Here is a 10,109-nt window from a genome sequence, read left to right on the forward strand (position 1 = left end):
CAGACAACGCCATTTAAAACTGTAACTTCCGGTGCTGATTCAGGGAATTATTATTGTAGTGACGAACGTTGGGTTTGTTGGGCAAGAAACCCGGACTTCTATAATATAATTGTGTAGGGAAACGAACGTTGGGTTTGTTGGGCAAGAAACCCGGACTTCAAACGAACGTTGGGTTTGTTGGGCAAGAAACCCGGTTCTACGAAGAAAACGAGTGGAAGTTGCCGTCATGCATGACGTAACGCCCGATTTACTTTCCCTTATATTTTTATAATTTTAGCGGGATTTTCGATGTGTGGGGACTTGATCGCAATCCCCGAAGCAGCTAGCCATTGTGCTTGGTCAGGAATCTTGGCAGTGCGAGACCTATTTATATACCGGGGCGGGCGAGTAGCTAAGTGTATCATAGGAGTGAAAAAGCAGCCATTAGATTGCATACAATTCAATTTCAGAGCAATCCCGATGGAGACCTGTGCAGAAGAGGTGCAAGTGAAGCTGCTAGGTGGCAGATCAAGTCCCTTTGTGCTACGGGTCCGCATAGCACTTGCTCTTAAAGGGATCCATTATGAGCACATCGAAGAGACTATGAATCCTAAGAGCGAGGCTGCTTCTGAAATCGAACCCTGTCCACAAGAAGATTCCTGTGCTCGTCCACAATGGAAAGCCAATTTGTGAGTCCATGATTATTGTGCAGTACATAGACGAGACGTGGCACACTAGGGCACCATTTCTTATGCCCAATGATCCATATGACCGAGCCATTGCGCGCTTCTGGGCTGCCTTCATAGACAATAAGGTAATAGCTCCCCTCTTTAATCACCTCTCGTTCCTTTCCTGCTGCCCGCTTTTTTCATTATCGAATGTTTTAATTGCCCTTTTTTGTACTCAGTATCTAATACGGCCATGCTCTTTGTGTGTGGCTTCAGCTGCTACCATGCATTCGGGCAGTTTTCATGGGCCAGGGAGAGCAGTGCCAGAAAGCGGTGGAAGAAACGGTGGCGAACTTTCTTATACTGGAGGAAGCTCTGCGAACGAACCTCTGTTTCTCGGGAAAAGCGTATTTCGGAGGAGATGGGATCGGTTTTGTTGACATCACATTGGGTGGTATGTTAGCATTTGTCAATGCCCTGGAGAAGGCTACTGATTCAGTTTTGATAGACGCGGAGAAGATGCCGCTGTTAAATGCATGGATGGATCGATTCTGTGAGGCCGATGGAGTGAAAGAAGTTATGCCGGATCCGGTCAAGCTGCTGGAATTTATATGCGCCACAAGAGTCAAATTTGCATCCCTACCTGCTGCCAATTAGCGGAAGTCATTCCGCCATTAAATTAAGATAGAAGAAGACTGTATTTAATCGGATGCTATCACACTGTTTTTAATTTTATGTTGTCAGTTTGATTGATTGTATGCTTGTTGAATTGTTGGTGTTCTATCAGTTTTCACTTTCTTCCCTGTACTTTGATTTCAGGGGAAAACAAAACTTGCGGAAATGCCGTTCCTAGTGTTTGGTATTCCATCTCCATCACTCACGCATCGTCATTACCAGTTATTTCACCTTGATAAAATAGAGCAGTACTATAATTTTGTTGTTTTAAATAAAAATATTTTTTTAACGAAAGGAGTGAGCAAATTTAACTATGGGTTTGGCAGTTATAAAATGCATAGCCTAATTTTGTATGCGGTGCCTTTACATATCGAATCTTGATTTTTTGTTATTTTGCATGTACGTATGTAGCTAGAAATTCCTCATAATAGTTATTAATGAAAACATCACATAATTTCAAGGAGTATACATGCATTTATTAGGAATTACAGTTACAGTGGGATTTGTTAATGGCTTGCATATGAACCTCAGATCTATATTTTATGTGACTTACTTGGGCAGATATATAATATATTTATAAAATATTTATAAGATATTTGTAATAGGTAAAAGAAGATATAGAAATATATTTTATTTATTAGTTTAATTATATAAATTAAATGGTTGATGAATGTCATCTTTATAATAAGGTTCGAAATTATTCAAATTTTAGAGTTGGAAGTTGGCTATATAACTAAAATAACTTTTAATAATACAAATAATCACATATCCACATTCATAAAATGCAAGTAAATTAATTAAATCACAATCTTCAATAAAACCATAGTAATAATCTCTAAAATATAAAAAAGTATACAATCTAATACCCTCTTTCCAATTAAAAAAAACATGTTAATTAACATAATTATAAAATCAAATTATTGTATTTTTTTTATATACTTGGTTATATATTATATTTATATGATTTGTTTTATATATATATATATATATATATATATATATATATATAAAGAAAAAGAGAGTAGATTTTTTTAGAAATGAGGAGATGCAAGTTTAGATTCCTTTTTACTTCTTCATACTTCTCCCTGGTGAAGACAAGTTCATAGGTCCTTCTTGTTGGGTAATTTAATTGTGCTCCAAATTACTTTACATTAAATTGTCAATCAATCTAGTTATGTAAAGTTGAAAACAAATTAGCATTCAATTATAGAAGTGTGTTAATCTACAAATGAGAAATGAATTGTTAAACTATGACAGGGGATAAAAATGATTCTATAAAAGCATATGAAATGGACGAAGTGAAAATGTTATGAATTGAAATCCTAATCTAAAATGTCATGGGATGCAAACATGAGTCTATTCTTCAATGAAACTCTTTTGGGAAAAGCACACACATTTGGTTCCTATGAAATTCTCATTTTAGGAAAGCAAGACATTTTCTCTAAAAAATTCTATAAAAGCAATATGAAATGTATTCTATATATTCAAATCATAGACAACTATACAATCAAAAAAAGAGAAATTTTAATCTAATAGAAGTAAAGGCTCTTATAGTGAGAGAGCAATATTACAAGTAAAGACAACTTCTATTCACATGAAAGTAAACAAAACTTATGCTAGAAGGCACTAATCTATTCTCATAAAAGCAAAAACATATTACTCTATGAAAGTAGTAATCACTATTCATGGAAACAATAGAAATTGTGTATGAAGGAAACAAATATGTCTTAAGAAACATGAATTGAAAATCTTAAGAAACATGAATTGAAAATCTTCAGAAGGCATATGACCAATGCTTTAGAATTTTTCCATGTAAAACTTATGATGGTGGTTTATATTATGCAAGTAGTTATGTGAATAAAACGATGTGCTCATAAACCATATATTATGACTATAAGACTAGAAATGAATACGAAATCAAAGAACGAAAAATAAATGCAAAATTGTAAAGCTAGAATCTAAATGTTTTTTGTCTTTGATCTATGATGTAAAAGAAGAAACATACTCAGTGAAAATAAAGACTACTTATGAAAAGAAAATAAAGGATTCGAATGTGAAATAAAACAATGTAAAAGAAAAAAAATTATGGAAAAGAAAACATTGCTATGAACACCTTGCAATCTACTCATGCAAAACTATAAAGCTATAATCTAAATATTTTTTGTCTTTGATCTATAATGTAAAAGAAGAAACACAGCGAGTGAAAATAAAAAACTACTTATGAAAAGAAAACAAAGGACTCAAAAGAAAACAAACTAAAATAAAACAAAGTATGGAAAATAAAACATTACTATGACTGTTACAATCTACTAACCAAACACGATAACAACAAAAGAGAAAGTATGATATTAAACTGAAAATTATGTGTACATAACTTGTTCAAAGTTACATAACATCTATGTCCCCTCTCATAAAAGAGATTACAATATTTTATATAGTTTTGAAGAAACAACGAAGTCAAAGTTTTATTGCTTGAATTCTGGTCACAAGATATTAATAGATTTATTAGAGAATTAAATAAAATATATTTTGATTGATATTTGGATCAAAGATCACCCTATATCTACTGAACATTATCTTCTTGCCATGAATTTGGTAAAGAACATCTCATGCCAATCTCTTTGTTGACTTGCTGTTGAATGACACATTAGCACATTGGCAAACTGTTCATTCACATAATTTAGAAAAAAATAGGGTTCAAAAAACCAAACATATATCTTTAATGGTTTGGATTTGGAGGAATCCATTTGTGTGGAGCTTAAAAAGGCATGTTCTACAAAAATACCCATCTTCTCATTTTTGAAAAGTCATTTTAATTTTCTTAGAAAATGCATCTGAAGTTGACTAGTGAAAATTATTGCTTATTTTCTTTGATGAAATATTGGAGGTTCACACATGTGAGCTCGGTGATATTTGAACAACAAAAATCCATATTGGGGTTCTTAGAAACAAAACCCATGTGCCTGATTTTCTTCATGGGTGGTGTTAATAACCTGAGCATAAAGATGGCTAATGAAACTTACATTGAGCTACTGAAGTCGAACTGACACAATTGTCATTAGTAAAACCAAGCATAATTTTTCTCAACTCATCAAAAATAAAGGAAATATATGATAATTAACCACTTTGCGAATTGGAAACGATCATGATTTTTTGTGAGAAATTATGGAAAATAGGGTAATCAATGGATGAAGGAATGACACAAATGGTTAAAAGGATGACTATAAATAATGATAAAATGATGACAAATCAATAACCTAACATGTCCCACACAATGATATCTTGACGTGTCCTCATGAAAATGAAGGATAGTAGCAAAATTGATCAACATATTTTCTCCAGAATGTATCCTTCTTTCTTTGGGAATGTGTTATCTTTCTTCTACCATTTCTTAGAAAACTTGAATAATTATCTGGTATGTTCTATCACTCATATTTTTTGTGTACTATTCCAGTAGCACACCTCATTCAACAAGACATTGACCAAGTTATTAGAGTGACACATGCGCTCCTTTACTATGTTAAATTGGTGGATAACCTTACTCAATGTTTTTGTTACATTCTCCATCTTCTAGTTTTGATAAGACACTGCTTGAAGTTCAACAACCTATGATTTCACTAAAGAATTTGTAGGCAGCTACAAAAAATGTAAAATTGAGCAATTTAACATGTTTAACTTGTTCAAAGAAGAAACATACAAAAATGATAGAAATATGGACATTTACCTTAGAATTATAGCTCTTGTAACCTTGTTTCTCATGTAACACATGTATACATAAATGAAAATATTCATAATATGGAAGGATGGATGGAGTGGTTTTCTAAAGTAAAAAATGCATCAAGACTAAGTAAAAAAGTTGACAAAACAAGTGAATTATTCATCCTTATAGAGTGATCATCATTCCATATACAAAATGGGATATCATGAGATATAATAGGTTTTAGTGGGATATGATAGATTTAGATATCATACAATGTGAGTGAGATGAATTATTAATGTTTCTATATTCTATTTTATTTACTTTACTTCAAATAAACAAATAAAATGTTACCTTTTTACCTTTGACAAAATTTGAAAACTATGCTTTACAAAACTAGTCTTTGATTTAAGTTTCCTTGATGTAGTTAATCACCATGTTGTTGAAGCTTTTTGGTACTCACTATCTGATGCCAAACTTTATTTCATGTGTATAAATGTCTCTTTTTCCATGAACCTCAAACCATTGCAATACTTCATTCTCAAAGGTAAATGAAAAAACTACTGTGTTAACATCCTTGTGAACAACATGTAAATGTTTCACAATTCTAACAAATGATGCAATTTGTAGTATAGTTGAATTATGATACCCATGAAATTATCTGATGATATCAAGCCAGTCTAAATCATCGCCCTCTAATGAAGCACACTATTCAAACAACCTTTCACCTTCTAGCTATTACGTACCTCCATCCTTCAAAGTAACGAGTTGATCTAAATCAAAACTTCATCCTCAAGACTTGTTTCTTTATTGCCTTCAATTACTTGATAGAGTATACCAATGTTGACTTCTTTTCTAACTTTTGTCTTCTAAGTACCTTATTAGAAAAATAAAATGTGGCAGCCTACCTTTTTATCATCCTCAGTAACTGTTAATGCCTCATGAACATAAATTTAAGTTCACTTGAATAATTTCAAAGCCTCTTCCAGGTGTCCCACAAAACCATAAGCATATATTACGGAATTATTAGCCAATGTATTATGTTTCATACTCTTTATTTCACTACCCTTATTGATTTCCTAATCAATTTCCAGCGAAAAGCTTGTCAAGCTACTTGTTAAAATTGTCTTGATTTCCTATTTTTTTGAATTCATCTATTGTATCCTTGTATGTTGAGTTTTGATTATCATCATAAAGACTCAGTTTCGAAAAAGGTTTAAGTGTATCATGAAAGGAAAACACAATGAAAATGAGTGAAAATGAAAGGGATGGATGATAGTACAAGTTGGTTTACAAAATGAAAGAGATGGTGGAAAAATGAAATTTCGTAAAAAATGTTATATTTATAATGGCTTGTCATCATAATTTTACATCATATTTACCATTTGGAATTGGTGGATAAGAGTACATGATCTTATGGCTAATTTGGTGTTGATGTGGATCAAGTACTCTATTATTGAATTATACGTTGACCAACACTTTCACCTTTCTCCATAGAATGTGTCCACTTGTAACATACATGCTTATCCAATATATCTCAAATGACAAATTGGTTTCTAATGAATTTTTCTAAGGTTTTTACCATCACCTTTATGCATATTTTTCATAAATAGTCTGAGTTAATAGATGAATATCAAGAAAAACGAGAAATAGATGTGGGTGGTGGCACCATTTTCTTGAAAATTATTTATTGGAATTTATTGAATTTTTTTGTATTTATTTACTCTACCATGATGCATTTACTCTCAAAATTTCAAGCTCAATTTATGCATGGTTTACAAGATATGGTTGTTACGAAACCAGCTCACAAAAAGATAGAAAAGAGAGATCCACGCCTTAGAATTCAGCCTCTTCGAGGGGGCAACCTCCTTTACATTACATAAATGAACAATTCTTGGATGATACAAATGACAAAACCTCCTTTCTATATATAGGAGTCTAGGGAGTCACAATATAATCCAGCCGACCTAACAATAATAATATAAAGCCACAAAAATAACAATAGAGGGATTCTATGGGGCACAAAAATAACCATATGGGGGTAATAGGGGCACAACAATATAAATAAGGGGTATAACTACAATAGTAATGGGGTAATCACTAGTATTATAGGGACCCAACATGCCCCTCTCCTTCAAAAAAAGTGTTGTCCTCAACGCTTGAGTAGTTCTGGATACTTCTGCATAAAATTCTCATCCTCCCATGTGGAATCTTCAGCGGATAAGTTCTTCCACTTGATAAGATACTCTGAAATTGATTGATTTCGTAGCTGTCGAGTTCTTGTTTCTGTGACTGCTTCCGGTTCCAATATAATTTTTCCTTCCTCGTCAAGTTCTGGCAATATTGTTTGAATTGGGAGCTTGTCACCTATAACCTTCTTTAAACATGAAACATGGAAAACTGGGTGCAATCGAGAAGCTGCAGGAAGCTCCAATTTGTATGCCATAGTACCAATCTTTTGCAACACCTTGTATGGACCATAATACTTTGGTGATAATTTATTATCCTTTTTAGCTTGCTTTAGGGACATTTGCTTATATGGTTGTAGCCGTAGGAATACCCAATCACCTACATCAAAACTTCTTTCACTGCGATGTTGATCTGCCTGTTGTTTCATTCTATTTTGTGCCAACACGAGGTTATCCTTTAAGAGTTGGAGGACTTGTTGTTGATGTTCGATGTGATGTTCCACTGCCTGAACCTTAGAATTTTCTCTTAAATATGATGTGATGGATGGTGGTTGATACCCATAAAGTGCCATAAATGGGGTCATTTTTGTTGCTGTATGGAAGGAAGTGTTATACCACCATTCAGCCAGAGGCAACCATTTGACCCATTGTGTCTGTTTATCAGATACAAAGCAACGAAGATATCCTTCCAAACATTTGTTTACTATCTCAGTTTGCCCATCAGATTGAGGATGATAAGATGAGCTATGAGCTAACTGAGTACCAAGACAAGAAAATAATTCTGTCCAAAAATTTCCAGTGAAAATGGGATCTCTGTCACTTACAATAATCTTTGGGTTTCCATGTAGCTTTTGAACTGTTTCCATAAATGCAGTAGAAACTGTACTGGCTTTAAATGGATGTGATAATGCACAAAAGTGTGCATACTTGGTAAGTCTGTCAACTACCACCATGATGACACTCTTTCCCTCAGACTTGGGTAAACCTGTGATAAAATCCATTGAAACCTCCTCCCAACGTTGGCTTGGAATGGATAAAGGTTGTAATAGACCCGGTGTCTTAATTGTTTCAACTTTATTTTGCTGGCAAACCAAACATTCCGCCACAAACTTTTGAATATCTGATTTAAGGCCATCCCAAAAAAATTCCTTCTTAACCCTGTGGTAAGTTTTTAAAAATCCTGAGTGCCCTCCTAAGGGAGAAGTGTGCAATTCCATAAGAATCTTTTGTTTTAGCTGGGAATTCTTACAGAGGTATAAGCGATCTTTGTACCATAACGAATCATTTTTCCAGCTAAATGTATCAGAAGTACTGGAATCTTGTTGTAGCTTTCGAATAAGTGCCCACACTTCTTCGTCATTCTTCCATTCCTCCCTTGCTTCGTTTATCCAATCTGGTTGGATAATAGAAATGGCACACAACAATGCTTCCACATCCTCATCCTTTCTTGAGAGTGCATCTGCCACCACATTTTGCTTCCCTTTTTTGTAGATGATTTCAAAGTCATAACCCAACATCTTTGTGACCCACTTTTGTTGCTCTTCAGAGGATAATCTTTGTTCTAAAAAGTATTTAAGGCTATCATGATCCGTTTTTACCTTGAAGTGTCTTCCCATTAGGTAGGGTCGCCATTTCTTAAGTGCATGGAGTATTGCCAACATTTCCTTCTCATAAATAGCTTTGCTTAAAAACTTTCCCTTGATTGGACGACTTTCAAAAGCAATGGGTCTTTCATCTTGCATTAGAACAACACCAATTCCATTTCCTGAAGCATCACATTCCACAATAAAGGTTTTTGTGAAGTCCGGTGTAGCTAAGACCGGTGCTTGGCACATTGCCTCTTTAAGATGTTCAAAGGCCTTTGTTGCTTCCGGAGTCCATGAAAATGAATCTTTCTTCAATAATGTTGTTAGAGGTGCTGCTATTCTCCCATAATTCTTAACAAACTTGCGATAATACCCTGTCAACCCAAGAAATCCTCGCAGATGCTTTATGGATGTGGGGATTTTCCATTCCTTAATGGCTTTAATTTTGCTAGGGTCTACCTTAACTCCTTCATGAGATACAATATGACCCAAATATTCCACCTCCTGGACTCCAAAGAAACATTTGGATCTTTTTGCATATAATTGTTTCTCCTCCAATAGTTGTAGCACCCTGTCAACATGTTCAACATGATCCTTCCAAGACTTGCTGTAGATTAGTATATCATCAAAAAATACTAACACAAATTTTCTAAGGAATGGTTTGAAAATTGAATTCATCAAACCTTGAAATGTTGAAGGTGCATTGGTAAGGCCAAAAGGCATGACCAAAAATTCATAATGACCCTCATGAGTTCTAAATGCCTTTTTCGAAATGTCTTCAACCTTCATTCTGATTTGATGATATCCCGAACGAAGATCCAACTTGGTGAAGTAAATTGATCCATGCAATTCATCCAGTAATTCATCAATAACAGGAATGGGGAACTTATCTTTAATAGTGAGCTTGTTGAGCTCCCTATAATCCGGACACATGCGCCATGATCCATCCTTCTTGTGCACCAATACTACTGGAGCTGAGAAAGAACTTTGACTCGGTTGAATTATACCAGCCTCTAGCATTTCTGCAACCATACGTTCAATTTCACTTTTTTGGACATAGGGATATCTGTACGGCCTGATGTTTGGAGGAACACTTCCTGGAATCAGATGAATAGCATGATCATGATCACGCATAGGTGGGAGACCCTTGGGAGTCTCAAATACCTTGGAATGATTGTCCAGGACTTTTTGGAGATCTGGAGAAATAGATGATTCCAATGTGGAAACATCTAGCGAGCATAATTGTGCAATTACACCTCTTTGCTCCTTTTTTAGAAGCTTTGTCATACCATGAGAGCTGATTATCTTTCCTGGT

The 10,109-nt window shown here is 34.3% G+C and overlaps 1 pseudogene across 1 annotated transcript; it reads left to right on the top strand.

The window, feature by feature from the left end:
- Positions 1 to 372: 372 nt before the first annotated feature.
- On the top strand, positions 373 to 1,325 carry LOC149204709 (glutathione S-transferase U17-like; annotated as a pseudogene). The gene is made up of 2 exons (XR_016251801.1): positions 373 to 793; positions 924 to 1,325. The product of XR_016251801.1 is annotated as a glutathione S-transferase U17-like (transcript).
- Positions 1,326 to 10,109: the final 8,784 nt, after the last annotated feature.

This window comes from Pinus tabuliformis, chromosome 1_2 (genome assembly GCF_031772625.1).
Source record: "Pinus tabuliformis cultivar Carrire ecotype Pingquan chromosome 1_2, CPIR1, whole genome shotgun sequence".
Lineage (NCBI taxonomy): Eukaryota > Viridiplantae > Streptophyta > Pinopsida > Pinales > Pinaceae > Pinus > Pinus tabuliformis.